The sequence below is a fragment of the Chiloscyllium punctatum genome, chromosome 17, assembly GCF_047496795.1.
Source record: "Chiloscyllium punctatum isolate Juve2018m chromosome 17, sChiPun1.3, whole genome shotgun sequence".
Classification (NCBI taxonomy): domain Eukaryota; kingdom Metazoa; phylum Chordata; class Chondrichthyes; order Orectolobiformes; family Hemiscylliidae; genus Chiloscyllium; species Chiloscyllium punctatum.
Genome location: NC_092755.1, coordinates 16,837,632 through 16,853,116, shown reverse-complemented (window position 1 = coordinate 16,853,116; position 15,485 = coordinate 16,837,632).

Sequence of the window (15,485 nt, the reverse complement as noted above, 5' to 3'; positions counted from 1 at the left end):
CTCTCTGACCCCTCTCTCTGTCCCCTCTCTCTCTGTCCCTCTCTCTCACTGTCCCCCCCGTCGCCTTCTCTCTGACCCCACTCTCTCTGTCCCCTCTCTCTCTGTCCACTTCTCTCTCTGTCCCCCTCTCTCTGTCCCCCCCCCACTCTGTCCCCCCTCTCTGTACCCCTCTGTCCGCCCACTCTGCCCCCCTCTCTGTCCCCCGCTCTCTTTCCCCCTCTCTCTCTTCCCCCTCTCTCTGCCCCTCTCTCTCTCTGTCCCCCACTCCCTCTGTTCCTCTCTCTCTGCCCCCCTCTCTCTGCTCCACACTCTCTCTGCCCCTCTCTCTCTGTCCCCCTCTCTCTGACACCCTCTCTCTCTGTCCCCCCGTCCCCCTCTCTCTCTGTCCCCCCTCTCTCTGCCTCCCCCTCTCTGTCCACCCCTCTCTCTGTCCCCCCTCTCTCTGTCCCCCTCACTCTCTGCCCCCCTCTTTTTCTCTCGCTCTCTCTGCCCCCTCTCTCTCTGCCCCCTCTCTCTCTGCCCCCTCTCTCTCTGTCCCCCTCTCTCTGTTCCCCTCTCTCTTTGTCCCCTTCTCTCTCTGCCCCCCTCTTTTTCTCTCGCTCTCTCTGCCCCCTCTCTCTCTGCCCCCCTCTCTCTCTGCCCCCTCTCTCTCTGTCCCCCTCTCTCTGTTCCCCTCTCTCTCTGTCCCCTTCTCTCTCTGCCCCCCTCTCTCTCTGTCCCCCTCTCTCTCTGTCACCCTCTCTCTCTGTCCCCTCTCTCTGTCCCCTTCTCTCTCTCTCTCTCTCTGCCCCACTCTCTCTCCCCCCCTCTCTCTGCCACCTCTCTCTCTGCCCCCTCTCTCTCTCCCCCCCCTCTCTCTGTCCCCCTCTCTCTCTGTCCCCTCTCTCTGTCCCCTTCTCTCTCTCTCTTTCTCTCTCTGCCCCCCTCTCTCTCCCCCCCCTCTCTCTGCCACCTCTCTCTCTGTCCCCCTCTCTCTCTGTCCCCCCTCTCTCTGTCCCCATCTCTCTGTCCCCATCTCTCTCTCTCCCCTCTCTCTCTGTTCCCCTCTCTCTCTGTCTCCCTCTCTCTCTGTACCTTCTCTCTCTGCCCGCTCTCTCTCGCTCTCTCTCTGCCCCCCCCTCTCTGCCCCCCTCTCTCTCTGCCCCCTCTCTCTCTGCCCCCCTCTCTCTCTGTCCACCACTCTCTCTGTTCCCCTCTCTTTCTGTTCCCTCTCCCTTTGTCTCCCTCTCTCTCTGTCTCCCTCTCTGTGTGTGTCTCTCTCTCTCTGTCCCCCACATTGTCTGTCACCCTCTCTCTCTCCCCCCTCTCTCTCTGCCTCCCTCTCTCTCTCGCCTTCTCTCTGCCCCCCCGCCCCCTCTCTCTCTGCTCCCCTCTCTCTCTGCCCCCGCTCTCTCTGCCCCATCTCTCTGTCCCCCTCTCTCTGTCCCCTCTCTCTGTCCCCCTCTCTCTCTGTCCCCTCTCTCTCTGTCCCCTCTCTCTGTTCCCCTCTCTCTTTGTCCCCTTCTCTCTCTGCCCCCCTCTCTCTCTGTCCCCCTCTCTCTCTGTCCCTCCTCTCTCTGTCTCCCACTCTCTCTGCCCCCTCTCTCTGCCCCCTCTCTCTCTGCCCCCCTCTCTCTCTGTCCCCTCTCTCTGTCCCCTTCTCTCTCTCTCTCTGCCCCCTCTCTCTCTGCCCCCCTCTCTCTCTGTTCCACTCTCTCTCTGTCCCCCTCTCTCTCTGTCCCCCTCTCTCTGTCCCCCTCTCTCTCTGTTCCCCTCTCTCTCTGTCCCCTTCTCTCTCTGCCCCCCTCTCTCTCTGCCCCCCCCTCTCTCTGCCCCTCTCTCTCTGCCCCCCCTCTCTCTGCCCCCTCTCTCTCTGTCCCCCTCTCTCTCTCCCCCCCTCTCTCTGTCCCCCTCTCTCTCTGTCCCCTCTCTCTGTCACCTTCTCTCTCTCTCTTTCTCTCTCTGCCCCCCTCTCTCTCCCCCCCTCTCTCTGCCACCTCTCTCTCTGTCCCCCTCTCTCTCTGTCCCCCCTCTCTCTGTCCCCATCTCTCTGTCCCCATCTCTCTCTCTCCCCTCTCTCTCTGTTCCCCTCTCTCTCTGTCTCCCTCTCTCTCTGTACCTTCTCTCTCTGCCCCCCTCTCTCTCTGTCCCCCACTCTCTCTGTTCCCCTCTCTTTCTGTTCCCCTCTCCCTTTGTCTCCCTCTCTCTCTGTCTCCCTCTCTGTGTGTGTCTCTCTCTCTCTGTCCCCCACATTGTCTGTCACCCTCTCTCTCTCCCCCCTCTCTCTCTGCCTCCCTCTCTCTCTCGCCTTCTCTCTGCCCCCCCGCCCCCTCTCTCTCTGCTCCCCTCTCTCTCTGCCCCCGCTCTCTCTGCCCCATCTCTCTGTCCCCCTCTCTCTGTCCCCTCTCTCTGTCCCCCTCTCTCTCTGTCCCCTCTCTCTCTGTCCCCTCTCTCTGTTCCCCTCTCTCTTTGTCCCCTTCTCTCTCTGCCCCCCTCTCTCTCTGTCCCCCTCTCTCTCTGTCCCCTCTCTCTCTGTCCCCTCTCTCTGTTCCCCTCTCTCTTTGTCCCCTTCTCTCTCTGCCCCCTCTCTCTCTGCCCCCCTCTCTCTCTGTCCCCTCTCTCTGTCCCCTTCTCTCTCTCTCTCTGCCCCCTCTCTCTCTGCCCCCCTCTCTCTCTGTCCACTCTCTCTCTGTCCCCCTCTCTCTCTGTCCCCCTCTCTCTGTCCCCCTCTCTCTCTGTTCCCCTCTCTCTCTGTCCCCTTCTCTCTCTGCCCCCCCTCTCTCTCTGCCCCCCCTCTCTCTGCCCCTCTCTCTCTGCCCCCCCTCTCTCTGCCCCCTCTCTCTCTGTCCCCCTCTCTCTGTCCCCTCTCTCTGTCCCCTTCTCTCTCTGTCCCCCTCTCTCTCTGTCCCTCCTCTCTCTGTCTCCCACTCTCTCTGCCCCCTCTCTCTGCCCCCTCTCTCTCTGCCCCCCTCTCTCTCTGTCCCCTCTCTCTGTCCCCTTCTCTCTCTCTCTCTCTGCCCCCTCTCTCTCTGCCCCCCTCTCTCTCTGCCCACTCTCTCTCTGTCCCCCTCTCTCTCTGTCCCCCTCTCTCTGTCCCCCTCTCTCTCTGTTCCCCTCTCTCTCTGTCCCCTTCTCTCTCTGCCCCCCCTCTCTCTGTGCTTCTCTCTCTGCCCCCTCTCTCTCTGCCCCCCTCTCTCTGCCCCCTCTCTCTCTGTCCCCCTCTCTCTGTCCCCTCTCTCTGTCCCCTTCTCTCTCTGTCCCCCTCTCTCTCTGTCCCTCTCTCTCTGTCCCCCTCTCTCTCTGTCCCCTCTCTCTCTGTTCCACTCTCTCTCTGCCCCCCTCTCTCTCTGTCCCCCACTCTCTCTGTTCCCCTCTCTCTCTGTTCCCCTCTCTCTCTGCCCCCCTCTCTCTCTGTCTCCCTCTCTCTCTGTCCCCCTCTCTTTCCCACCCGCCTCTCTCTGTTCCCCGCTCTCTGTCCCCCTCTGTCTGTCTCCATCTGTCTGTCCCCTTCTCTCTGTCCCCCTCTCTCTCCCACCTGCCTCTCTCACCCCCGCTCTCTGCCCCCCTCTGTCTGTCGCCCTCTCTCTGCCCCCCACATCTCCCATCCGCTTCCCTCTATCCACCCTCTTTGGCCCCCTCTCTCTGTCCCACGCTCTCTCCCACCAGCCTCTCTCTGACCCCTCTCTCTCTCCCACCTGCCTCTCTCTCTGTCCCCCTCTTTCTGTCCCCCTCTCTCTCTGCCCCCTCACTCTCTCCCCCTCTCTCTCTCCCCCCTCTCTGCCCCCCCTCCGTCGCCCTCACTTTCTGTCCCCCTCTCTCTCTGTCCCCCACTCTCTCTGTTCCCCACTCTCTCTGTCCCCTACTATCACCAACCCCCTCTCTCTCTGAACCCCTCTGCCACCCCACTCTGTACCCCTCTCTCTCCCCCACTCTCTGACCCCCTCTCTCACCCCACTCTGTACCCCTCTCTTCCTGTCCCCCACTCACTGACCCCCGCTACCTGCCCCCTCTTTCTGTCCCCCTCTCCCTCACACCCGCCTCTCTCTTTCTCCCTCTCTCTGTTCCTCCATCTCTCTGCCCCCTCTCTCTGCCCCCCTCTCTCTCTGCTCCCCTCTTTCTGTCCCCTTCTCTCTCTGACCCCCTTTCTCTCTGACCCCCTCTATCTGTCCCACTCTCTCTGTTCCCTCTCTCTCTGTCCCCTTCTATCTCCCCCACTCTCTGTGCCCCTGTCTCTTTCACCTCTCCCTGTCCCCCCTCCCTCCCACCCGCCTCTATCTTTTCCCCTCTCTCTGTTCCCCTCTCTCTCTGCCCCCTCTCTGTCCTCCTCTTTCTCTGACCCCCTCACTCTGTCCCACTCTCTCTGCCCCCTTCTCTCTCTGCCCCACTCTCTCTGTCCCCTCTCTCTCTGTCCCCCTCTATCTCCCCCACTCTCTGTGCCCGTCTTTCTGTCCCCCCTCTCTGACACCCTCTCTGTCCCCCTCTCTCTGTCCCCCTCTCTCTGCCCCCCTCTGTCTGCCCCATCTCTCTGCCCCACTCTGTCTCTGCTCCCCTCTCTCTGCCCCCTTCTCTCTCTGTCCCCCTCTCTCTGTCATCCTCTCTTGTCGCCATCTCTCTGCCCTCCTCTCTCTGCCTCCTTCTCTCTCTATCCCCTTCCCTCTCTCTCCACCCCTTCTCTCTGTCCCCCCTCTCTCTGACAACCCCTCTCTCTGTCCCCTATTGTCTGCCCCCTCTCTCTGCTCCACTCTCTCTCTGACCCTCTCTCTCAGTTCCCGTCGCTCTGTCTCCCTCTCTCTCGCCCCCCTCTCTCTCTGCCCCCTCTCTCTCTGCCCCCCTCTCTCTCTGTCGCCTCTCTCTCTGTCCCCTGTCTCTGTGTTCCCCTCTCTCTGTCCCCCTCTCTCTCTGTCCCCCCTCTCTCTGTCCCCTCTCTCTGTCCCCTGTCTCTGTGTTCCCCTCTCTCTGTCCCCCTCTCTCTCTGTCCCCCTCTCTCTCTGTCCCCCCTCTCTCTGTCCACCCTCTCTGTCACTGTCCCTCCCCTCTGTCGCCTTCTCTCTGACCCCTCTCTCTGTCCCCTCTCTCTCTGTCCTGCCATCTCTCTGTCCACTTCTCTCTCTCTCCTTCCCTCTCTGTCCCCCCTCTCTGTCCCCCGTCTCTCTGCCACCCCCTCTCTGTCCCCCTCTCTCTCTGTCTCCCTCTCTCTCTGTTTCTCTCTCTCTCTGCCCCCCTCTCTCTCTGTCCCCGTCTCTCTGTCTCCCGCCTCTCTTTATCCCCCCCGTCCCTCTCTCTCTCTGTCCCCTTTCTCTCTCTGTCCCTCTCTCTCACTGTCCCCCCCGTCGCCTTCTCTCTGACCCCACTCTCTCTGTCCCCCTCTCTCTGTCCCCCCCACTCTGTCCCCCCTCTCTGTACCTCTCTGTCCGCCCAGTCTGCCCCCCTCTCTGTCCCCCGCTCTCTTTCCCCCTCTCTCTCTGCCCCCTCTCTCTGCCCCTCTCTCTCTCTGTCCCCCACTCCCTCTGTTCCTCTCTCTCTGCCCCCCTCTCTCTGCTCCACACTCTCTCTGCCCCTCTCTCTCTGTCCCCCTCTCTCTGACACCCTCTCTCTCTGTCCCCCCGTCCCCCTCTCCCTCTGTCCCCCCTCTCTCTGCCTCCCCCTCTCTGTCCACCCCTCTCTCTGTCCCCCCTCTCTCTGTCCACCTCTCTCTCTCTGTTCCCCTCTCTCTCTGTCTCCCTCTCTCTCTGTCCCCCCCTCTCTCTGGCCCCTCTCTCTGCCCCCCTCTCTCTCTGTTCACCTCTCTCTCTGTCTCCCTCTCTCTCTCTGTCCCCCCCTCTTTATCTGTCCCCCTCTCTCTCTCTGCCCCCCTCTTTTTCTCTCGCTCTCTCTGCCCCCTCTCTCTCTGCCCCCTCTCTCTCTGCCCTAATCTCTCTCTGTCCCCCACTCCCTCTGTCCCCCTCTCTCTCTGTCCCCCCGTCCCCCTCTCTCTCTGTCCCCCTCTCTCTCTGTCCTCCCTCTTTCTGTCCCCCGCCTCTCTCTGTCGCCCCCGTCCCCCTCTCTCTCTGCCCCCTCTATCTGTCCCCCTCTCTCTCTATCCTTCCCTCTCACTGTCGCCCCCTCTCTCTGACCCCCCTCTATGTGTCCCTCTCTCTCTCTGTACCCCCATTCTCTTCCCCCCTCTCTCCTTTCCCCCTCTCTCTGTCTACCCCTCTCTCTGTCCCCCTCTCTCTGTCTCCCCACTCTCTGCCCCCTCTCTCTGTTCCCCCTCTCTCTGCCCCCCGCTGTCTGTGTTCCCCTCTCTCTGTGTTCCCCTCTCTCTTTATCTCCCTCTCTCTCTCCCCCCTCTCTCTCGCGCTCTCTCTGCCCCCCTTGCTCTCTGACCCCTCTCTCCCTGCCCCCCACTCTCTCTGCCACCCCCTCTCTCTGCCCCCTCTCTCTCTGCCCCCCTCTCTCTCTGTCCGCCTCTCTCTGTCCCCTTCTCTCTCTGTCCCTCTCTCTCTGCCCCCTCTCTCTCTGTCCCCCTCTCTCTGTCCCTCTCTCTCTGTCCCCTTCTCTCTCTGCCCCCCTCTCTCTCTGTCCCCCTCTCTCTCTGTCCCCCTCTCTCTCTGTCCCCTCTCTCTGTCCCCTTCTCTCTCTCTCTCTCTCTCTCTGCCCCCCTCTCTCTCTGCCCCCCTCTCTCTCTCCCCCCCCTCTCTGTCCCCCTCTCTCTCTGTCCCCTCTCTCTGTCCCCTTCTCTCTCTCTCTTTCTCTCTCTGCCCCCCTCTCTCTCCCCCCCTCTCTCTGCCACCTCTCTCTCTGTCCCCCTCTCTCTCTGTCCCACTCTCTCTGTCCCCATCTCTCTGTCCCCATCTCTCTCTGTCCCCTCTCTCTCTGTTCCCCTCTCTCTCTGTCTCCCTCTCTCTCTGTACCTTCTCTCTCTGCCCCCTCTCTCTCGCTCTCTCTCTGCCCCCCCTCTCTGCCCCCCTCTCTCTCTGCCCCCTCTCTCTCTGCCCCCCTCTCTCTCTGTCCCCCACTCCCTCTGTTCCCCTCTCTTTCTGTTCCCCTCTCCCTTTGTCTCCCTCTCTCTCTGTCTCCCTCTCTCTGTGTGTCTCTCTCTCTCTGTCCCCCACATTGTCTGTCACCCTCTCTCTCTCCCCCCTCTCTCTCTGCCTCCCTCTCTCTCTCGCCTTCTCTCTGCCCCCACGCCCCCCTCTCTCTGCTCCCCTCTCTCTCTGCCCCCGCTCTCTCTGCCCCATCTCTCTGTCCCCATCTCTCTGTCCCCTCTCTCTGTCCCCCTCTCTCTCTGTCCCCTCTCTCTCTGTCCCCTCTCTCTGTTCCCCTCTCTCTTTGTCCCCTTCTCTCTCTGCCCCCCTCTCTCTCTGTCCCCCTCTCTCTCTGTCCCTCCTCTCTCTGTCTCCCACTCTCTCTGCCCCCTCTCTCTGCCCCCTCTCTCTCTGCCCCCCCTCTCTCTCTGTCCACTCTCTCTCTGTCCCCCTCTCTCTCTGTCCCCCTCTCTCTGTCCCCCTCTCTCTCTGTTCCCCTCTCTCTCTGTCCCCTTCTCTCTCTGCCCCCCTCTCTCTGTGCTACTCTCTCTGCCCCCTCTCTCTCTGCCCCCCCCTCTCTGCCCCCTCTCTCTCTGTCCCCCTCTCTCTGTCCCCTCTCTCTGTCCCCTTCTCTCTCTGTCCCCCTCTCTCTCTGTCCCTCTCTCTCTGCCCCCTCTCTCTCTGTCCCCCTCTCTCTGTCCCCTCTCTCTGTCCCCTTCTCTCTCTGTCCCCCTCTCTCTCTGTCGCTCCTCTCTCTGTCTCCCACTCTCTCTGCCCCCTCTCTCTGCCCCCTCTCTCTCTGCCCCCCTCTCTCTCTGTCCCCTCTCTCTTTCCCCTTCTCTCTCTCTCTCTCTGCCCCCTCTCTCTCTGCCCCCCTCTCTCACTGCCCACTCTCTCTCTGTCCCCCTCTCTCTCTGTCCCCCTCTCTCTGTCCCCCTCTCTCTCTGTTCCCCTCTCTCTCTGTCCCCTTCTCTCTCTGCCCCCCCTCTCTCTGTGCCGCTCTCTCTGCCCCCTCTCTCTCTGCCCCCCTCTCTCTGCCCCCTCTCTCTCTGTCCCCCTCTCTCTGTCCCCTCTCTCTGTCCCCTTCTCTCTCTGTCCCCCTCTCTATCTGTCCCCCACTCTCTCTGTTCCCCTCTCTCTCTGTTCCCCTCTCTCTCTGCCCCCCTCTCTCTCTGTCTCCCTCTCTCTCTGTCCCCCTCTCTTTCCCACCCGCCTCTCTCTGTTCCCCGCTCTCTGTCCCCCTCTGTCTGTCTCCATCTGTCTGTCCCCTTCTCTCTGTCCCCCTCTCTCTCCCACCTGCCTCTCTCACCCCCGCTCTCTGCCCCCCTCTGTCTGTCGCCCTCTCTCTGCCCCCCACATCTCCCATCCGCTTCCCTCTATCCCCCCTCTTTGGCCCCCTCTCTCTCTGCCCCCCTCTCTCTGTCCCACGCTCTCTCCCACCAGCCTCTCTCTGACCCCTCTCTCTCTCCCACCTGCCTCTCTCTCTGTCCCCCTCTTTCTGTCCCCCTCTCTCTCTGCCGCCTCACTCTCTCCCCCTCTCTCTCTCCCCCCTCTCTGCCCCCCCTCCGTCGCCCTCACTTTCTGTCCCCCTCTCTCTCTGTCCCCCACTCTCTCTGTTCCCCACTCTCTCTGTCCCCTACTATCTCCAACCCCCCTCTCTCTCTGAACCCCTCTGCCACCCCACTCTGTACCCCTCTCTCTCCCCCACTCTCTGACCCCCTCTCTCACCCCACTCTGTACCCCTCTCTTCCTGTCCCCCACTCACTGACCCCCGCTACCTGCCCCTCTTTCTGTCCCCCTCTCCCTCACACCCGCCTCTCTCTTTCTCCCTCTCTCTGTTCCTCCATCTCTCTGCCCCCTCTCTCTGCCCCCCTCTCTCTCGGCTCCCCTCTTTCTGTCCCCTTCTCTCTCTGACCCCCTTTCTCTCTGACCCCCTCTATCTGTCCCACTCTCTCTGTTCCCTCTCTCTCTGTCCCCTTCTATCTCCCCCACTCTCTGTGCCCCTGTCTCTTTCACCTCTCCCTGTCCCCCCTCCCTCCCACCCGCCTCTATCTTTTCCCCTCTCTCTGTTCCCCTCTCTCTCTGCCCCCTCTCTGTCCTCCTCTTTCTCTGACCCCCTCACTCTGTCCCACTCTCTCTGCCCCCTTCTCTCTCTGCCCCACTCTCTCTGTCCCCTCTCTCTCTGTCCCCCTCTATCTCCCCCACTCTCTGTGCCCGTCTTTCTGTCCCCCCTCTCTGACACCCTCTATTTCCCCCACTCTCTGTCCCCCTCTCTCTGCCCCCCTCTGTCTGCCCCATCTCTCTGCCCCACTCTGTCTCTGCTCCCCTCTCTCTGCCCCCTTCTCTCTCTGTCCCCCTCTCTCTGTCATCCTCTCTTGTCGCCATCTCTCTGCCCTCCTCTCTCTGCCTCCTTCTCTCTCTATCCCCTTCCCTCTCTCTCCACCCCTTCTCTCTGTCCCCCCTCTCTCTGACAACCCCTCTCTCTGTCCCCTATTGTCTGCCCCCTCTCTCTGCTCCACTCTCTCTCTGACCCTCTCTCTCAGTTCCCGTCGCTCTGTCTCCCTCTCTCTCGCCCCCCTCTCTCTCTGCCCCCTCTCTCTCTGCCCCCCTCTCTCTCTGTCGCCTCTCTCTCTGTCCCCTGTCTCTGTGTTCCCCTCTCTCTGTCCCCCTCTCTCTCTGTCCCCCCTCTCTCTGTCCCCTCTCTCTGTCCCCTGTCTCTGTGTTCCCCTCTCTCTCTGTCCCCCTCTATCTCCCCCACTCTCTGTGCCCGTCTTTCTGTCCCCCCTCTCTGACACCCTCTATTTCCCCCACTCTCTGTCCCCCTCTCTCTGCCCCCCTCTGTCTGCCCCATCTCTCTGCCCCACTCTGTCTCTGCCCCCCTCTCTCTGCCCCCTTCTCTCTCTGTCCCCCTCTCTATGTCATCCTCTCTTGTCGCCATCTCTCTGCCCTCCTCTCTCTGCCTCCTTCTCTCTCTATCCCCTTCTCTCTCTCTCCACCCCTTCTCTCTGTCCCCCCTCTCTCTGACAACCCCTCTCTCTGTCCCCTATTGTCTGCCCCCTCTCTCTGCTCCACTCTCTCTCTGACCCTCTCTCTCAGTTCCCGTCGCTCTGTCTCCCTCTCTCTCGCCCCCCCCTCTCTCTGCCCCCTCTCTCTCTGCCCCCCTCTCTCTCTGTCGCCTCTCTCTCTGTCCCCTGTCTCTGTGTTCCCCTCTCTCTGTCCCCCTCTCTCTCTGTCCCCCCTCTCTCTGTCCCCTCTCTCTGTCCCCTGTCTCTGTGTTCCCCTCTCTCTGTCCCCCTCTCTCTCTGTCCCCCTCTCTCTCTGTCCCCCCTCTCTCTGTCCACCCTCTCTGTCACTGTCCCTCCCCTCTGTCGCCTTCTCTCTGACCCCTCTCTCTGTCCCCTCTCTCTCTGTCCTGCCATCTCTCTGTCCACTTCTCTCTCTCTCCTTCCCTCTCTGTCCCCCCTCTCTGTCCCCCGTCTCTCTGCCACCCCCTCTCTGTCCCCCTCTCTCTCTGTCTCCCTCTCTCTCTGTTTCTCTCTCTCTCTGCCCCCCTCTCTCTCTGTCCCCGTCTCTCTGTCTCCCGCCTCTCTTTGTCCCCCCCGTCCCTCTCTCTCTCTGTCCCCTTTCTCTCTCTGTCCCTCTCTCTCACTGTCCCCCCCGTCGCCTTCTCTCTGACCCCACTCTCTCTGTCCCCTCTCTCTCTGTCCACTTCTCTCTCTGTCCCCCTCTCTCTGTCCCCCCCACTCTGTCCCCCCTCTCTGTACCCCTCTGTCCGCCCAGTCTGCCCCCCTCTCTGTCCCCCGCTCTCTTTCCCCCTCTCTCTCTGCCCCCTCTCTCTGCCCCTCTCTCTCTCTGTCCCCCACTCCCTCTGTTCCTCTCTCTCTGCCCCCCTCTCTCTGCTCCACACTCTCTCTGCCCCTCTCTCTCTGTCCCCCTCTCTCTGACACCCTCTCTCTCTGTCCCCCCGTCCCCCTCTCTCTCTGTCCCCCCTCTCTCTGCCTCCCCCTCTCTGTCCACCCCTCTCTCTGTCCCCCCTCTCTCTGTCCCCCTCTCTCTCTCTGTTCCCCTCTCTCTCTGTCTCCCTCTCTCTCTGTCCCCCCCTCTCTCTGGCCCCTCTCTCTGCCCCCCTCTCTCTCTGTTCACCTCTCTCTCTGTCTCCCTCTCTCTCTCTGTCCCCCCCTCTTTCTCTGTCCCCCTCTCTCTCTCTGCCCCCCTCTTTTTCTCTCGCTCTCTCTGCCCCCTCTCTCTCTGCCCCCTCTCTCTCTGCCCTAATCTCTCTCTGTCCCCCACTCCCTCTGTCCCCCTCTCTCTCTGCCCTAATCTCTCTCTGTCCCCCTCTCTCTCTGTCCTCCCTCTTTCTGTCCCCCGCCTCTCTCTGTCGCCCCCGTCCCCCTCTCTCTCTGCCCCCTCTATCTGTCCCCCTCTCTCTCTATCCTTCCCTCTCACTGTCGCCCCCTCTCTCTGACCCCCCTCTATGTGTCCCTCTCTCTCTCTGTACCCCCATTCTCTTCCCCCCTCTCTCCTTTCCCCCTCTCTCTGTCTACCCCTCTCTCTGTCCCCCTCTCTCTGTCTCCCCACTCTCTGCCCCCTCTCTCTGTTCCCCCTCTCTCTGCCCCCCGCTGTCTGTGTTCCCCTCTCTCTGTGTTCCCCTCTCTCTTTATCTCCCTCTCTCTCTCCCCCCTCTCTCTCGCGCTCTCTCTGCCCCCCTTGCTCTCTGACCCCTCTCTCCCTGCCCCCCACTCTCTCTGCCACCCCCTCTCTCTGCCCCCTCTCTCTCTGCCCCCCTCTCTCTCTGTCCGCCTCTCTCTGTCTCCTTCTCTCTCTGTCCCTCTCTCTCTGCCCCCTCTCTCTCTGTCCCCCTCTCTCTGTCCCACTCTCTCTGTCCCCTTCTCTCTCTGCCCCCCTCTCTCTCTGTCCCCCTCTCTCTCTGTCCCCCTCTCTCTCTGTCCCCTCTCTCTGTCCCCTTCTCTCTCTCTCTCTCTCTCTCTGCCCCCCTCTCTCTCTGCCCCCCTCTCTCTCTCCCCCCCCTCTCTGTCCCCCTCTCTCTCTGTCCCCTCTCTCTGTCCCCTTCTCTCTCTCTCTTTCTCTCTCTGCCCCCCTCTCTCTCCCCCCCTCTCTCTGCCACCTCTCTCTCTGTCCCCCTCTCTCTCTGTCCCACTCTCTCTGTCTCCATCTCTCTGTCCCCATCTCTCTCTGTCCCCTCTCTCTCTGTTCCCCTCTCTCTCTGTCTCCCTCTCTCTCTGTACCTTCTCTCTCTGCCCCCTCTCTCTCGCTCTCTCTCTGCCCCCCCTCTCTGCCCCCCTCTCTCTCTGCCCCCTCTCTCTCTGCCCCCCTCTCTCTCTGTCCCCCACTCCCTCTGTTCCCCTCTCTTTCTGTTCCCCTCTCCCTTTGTCTCCCTCTCTCTCTGTCTCCCTCTCTCTGTGTGTCTCTCTCTCTCTGTCCCCCACATTGTCTGTCACCCTCTCTCTCTCCCCCCTCTCTCTCTGCCTCCCTCTCTCTCTCGCCTTCTCTCTGCCCCCACGCCCCCCTCTCTCTGCTCCCCTCTCTCTCTGCCCCCGCTCTCTCTGCCCCATCTCTCTGTCCCCATCTCTCTGTCCCCTCTCTCTGTCCCCCTCTCTCTCTGTCCCCTCTCTCTCTGTCCCCTCTCTCTGTTCCCCTCTCTCTTTGTCCCCTTCTCTCTCTGCCCCCCTCTCTCTCTGTCCCCCTCTCTCTCTGTCCCTCCTCTCTCTGTCTCCCACTCTCTCTGCCCCCTCTCTCTGCCCCCTCTCTCTCTGCCCCCCTCTCTCTCTGTCCACTCTCTCTCTGTCCCCCTCTCTCTCTGTCCCCCTCTCTCTGTCCCCCTCTCTCTCTGTTCCCCTCTCTCTCTGTCCCCTTCTCTCTCTGCCCCCCTCTCTCTGTGCTACTCTCTCTGCCCCCTCTCTCTCTGCCCCCCCCTCTCTGCCCCCTCTCTCTCTGTCCCCCTCTCTCTGTCCCCTCTCTCTGTCCCCTTCTCTCTCTGTCCCCCTCTCTCTCTGTCCCTCTCTCTCTGTCCCCCTCTCTCTCTGTCCCCTCTCTCTCTGTTCCACTCTCTCTCTGCCCCCCTCTCTCTCTGTCCCCCACTCTCTTTGTTCCCCTCTCTCTCTGTTCCTATCTCTCTCTGCCCCCCTCTCTCTCTGTCTCCCTCTCTCTCTGCCCCCCTCTCTCTCTGTCTCCCTCTCTCTCTGTCCCCCTCTCTCTCTGTCCCTCCTCTCTCTGTCTCCCACTCTCTCTGCCCCCTCTCTCTGCCCCCTCTCTCTCTGCCCCCCTCTCTCTCTGTCCACTCTCTCTCTGTCCCCCTCTCTCTCTGTCCCCCTCTCTCTGTCCCCCTCTCTCTCTGTTCCCCTCTCTCTCTGTCCCCTTCTCTCTCTGCCCCCCTCTCTCTGTGCTACTCTCTCTGCCCCCTCTCTCTCTGCCCCCCCCCTCTCTGCCCCCTCTCTCTCTGTCCCCCTCTCTCTGTCCCCTCTCTCTGTCCCCTTCTCTCTCTGTCCCCCTCTCTCTCTGTCCCTCTCTCTCTGTCCCCCTCTCTCTCTGTCCCCTCTCTCTCTGTTCCACTCTCTCTCTGCCCCCCTCTCTCTCTGTCCCCCACTCTCTTTGTTCCCCTCTCTCTCTGTTCCCCTCTCTCTCTGCCCCCCTCTCTCTCTGTCTCCCTCTCTCTCTGTCCCCCTCTCTTTCCCACCCGCCTCTCTCTGTTCCCCGCTCTCTGTCCCCCTCTGTCTGTCTCCATCTGTCTGTCCCCTTCTCTCTGTCCCCCTCTCTCTCCCACCTGCCTCTCTCACCCCCGCTCTCTGCCCCCCTCTGTCTGTCGCCCTCTCTCTGCCCCCCTCATCTCCCATCCGCTTCCCTCTATCCCCCCTCTTTGGCCCCCTCTCTCTCTGCCCCCCTCTCTCTGTCCCACGCTCTCTCCCACCAGCCTCTCTCTGACCCCTCTCTCTCTCCCACCTGCCTCTCTCTCTGTCCCCCTCTTTCTGTCCCCCTCTCTCTCTGCCCCCTCACTCTCTCCCCCTCTCTCTCTCCCAACTCTCTGCCCCCCCTCCGTCGCCCTCACTTTCTGTCCCCCTCTCTCTCTGTCCCCCACTCTCTCTGTTCCCCACTCTCTCTGTCCCCTACTATCTCCATCCCCCCTCTCTCTCTGAACCCCTCTGCCACCCCACTCTGTATCCCTCTCTCTCCCCCACTCTCTGACCCCCTCTCTCACCCCATTCTGTACCCCTCTCTTCCTGTCCCCCACTCACTGACCCCCGCTACCTGCCCCTCTTTCTGTCCCCCTCTCCCTCACACCCGCCTCTCTCTTTCTCCCTCTCTCTGTTCCTCCATCTCTCTGCCCCCTCTCTCTGCCCCCTCTCTCTCTGCTCCCCTCTTTCTGTCCCCTTCTCTCTCTGACCCCCTTTCTCTCTGACCCCCTCTATCTGTCCCACTCTCTCTGTTCCCTCTCTCTCTGTCCCCTTCTATCTCCCCCACTCTCTGTGCCCCTGTCTCTTTCACCTCTCCCTGTCCCCCCTCCCTCCCACCCGCCTCTATCTTTTCCCCTCTCTCTGTTCCCCTCTCTCTCTGCCCCCTCTCTGTCCTCCTCTTTCTCTGACCCCCTCACTCTGTCCCACTCTCTCTGCCCCCTTCTCTCTCTGCCCCACTCTCTCTGTCCCCTCTCTCTCTGTCCCCCTCCATCTCCCCCACTCTCTGTGCCCGTCTTTCTGTCCCCCCTCTCTGACACCCTCTATTTCCCCCACTCTCTGTCCCCCTCTCTCTGCCCCCCTCTGTCTGCCCCATCTCTCTGCCCCACTCTGTCTCTGCCCCCCTCTCTCTGCCCCCTTCTCTCTCTGTCCCCCTCTCTCTGTCATCCTCTCTTGTCGCCATCTCTCTGCCCTCCTCTCTCTGCCTCCTTCTCTCTCTATCCCCTTCTCTCTCTCTCCACCCCTTCTCTCTGTCCCCCCTCTCTCTGACAACCCCTCTCTCTGTCCCCTATTGTCTGCCCCCTCTCTCTGCACCACTCTCTCTCTGACCCTCTCTCTCAGTTCCCGTCTCTCTGTCTCCCTCTCTCTCGACCCCCCCTCTCTCTGCCCCCTCTCTCTCTGCCCCCCCCTCTCTCTGTCGCCTCTCTCTCTGTCCCCTGTCTCTGTGTTCCCCTCTCTCTGTCCCCCTCTCTCTCTGTCCCCCCGCTCTCTGTCCCCTCTCTCTGTCCCCTGTCTCTGTGTTCCCCTCTCTCTCTGACCCCCTCTATCTCCCCCACTCTCTGTGCCCGTCTTTCTGTCCCCCCTCTCTGACACCCTCTATTTCCCCCACTCTCTGTCCCCCTCTCTCTGCCCCCCTCTGTCTGCCCCATCTCTCTGCCCCACTCTGTCTCTGCCCCCCTCTCTCTGCCCCCTTCTCTCTCTGTCCCCCTCTCTCTGTCATCCTCTCTTGTCGGCATCTCTCTGCCCTCCTCTCTCTGCCTCCTTCTCTCTCTATCCCCTTCTCTCTCTCTCCACCCCTTCTCTCTGTCCCCCC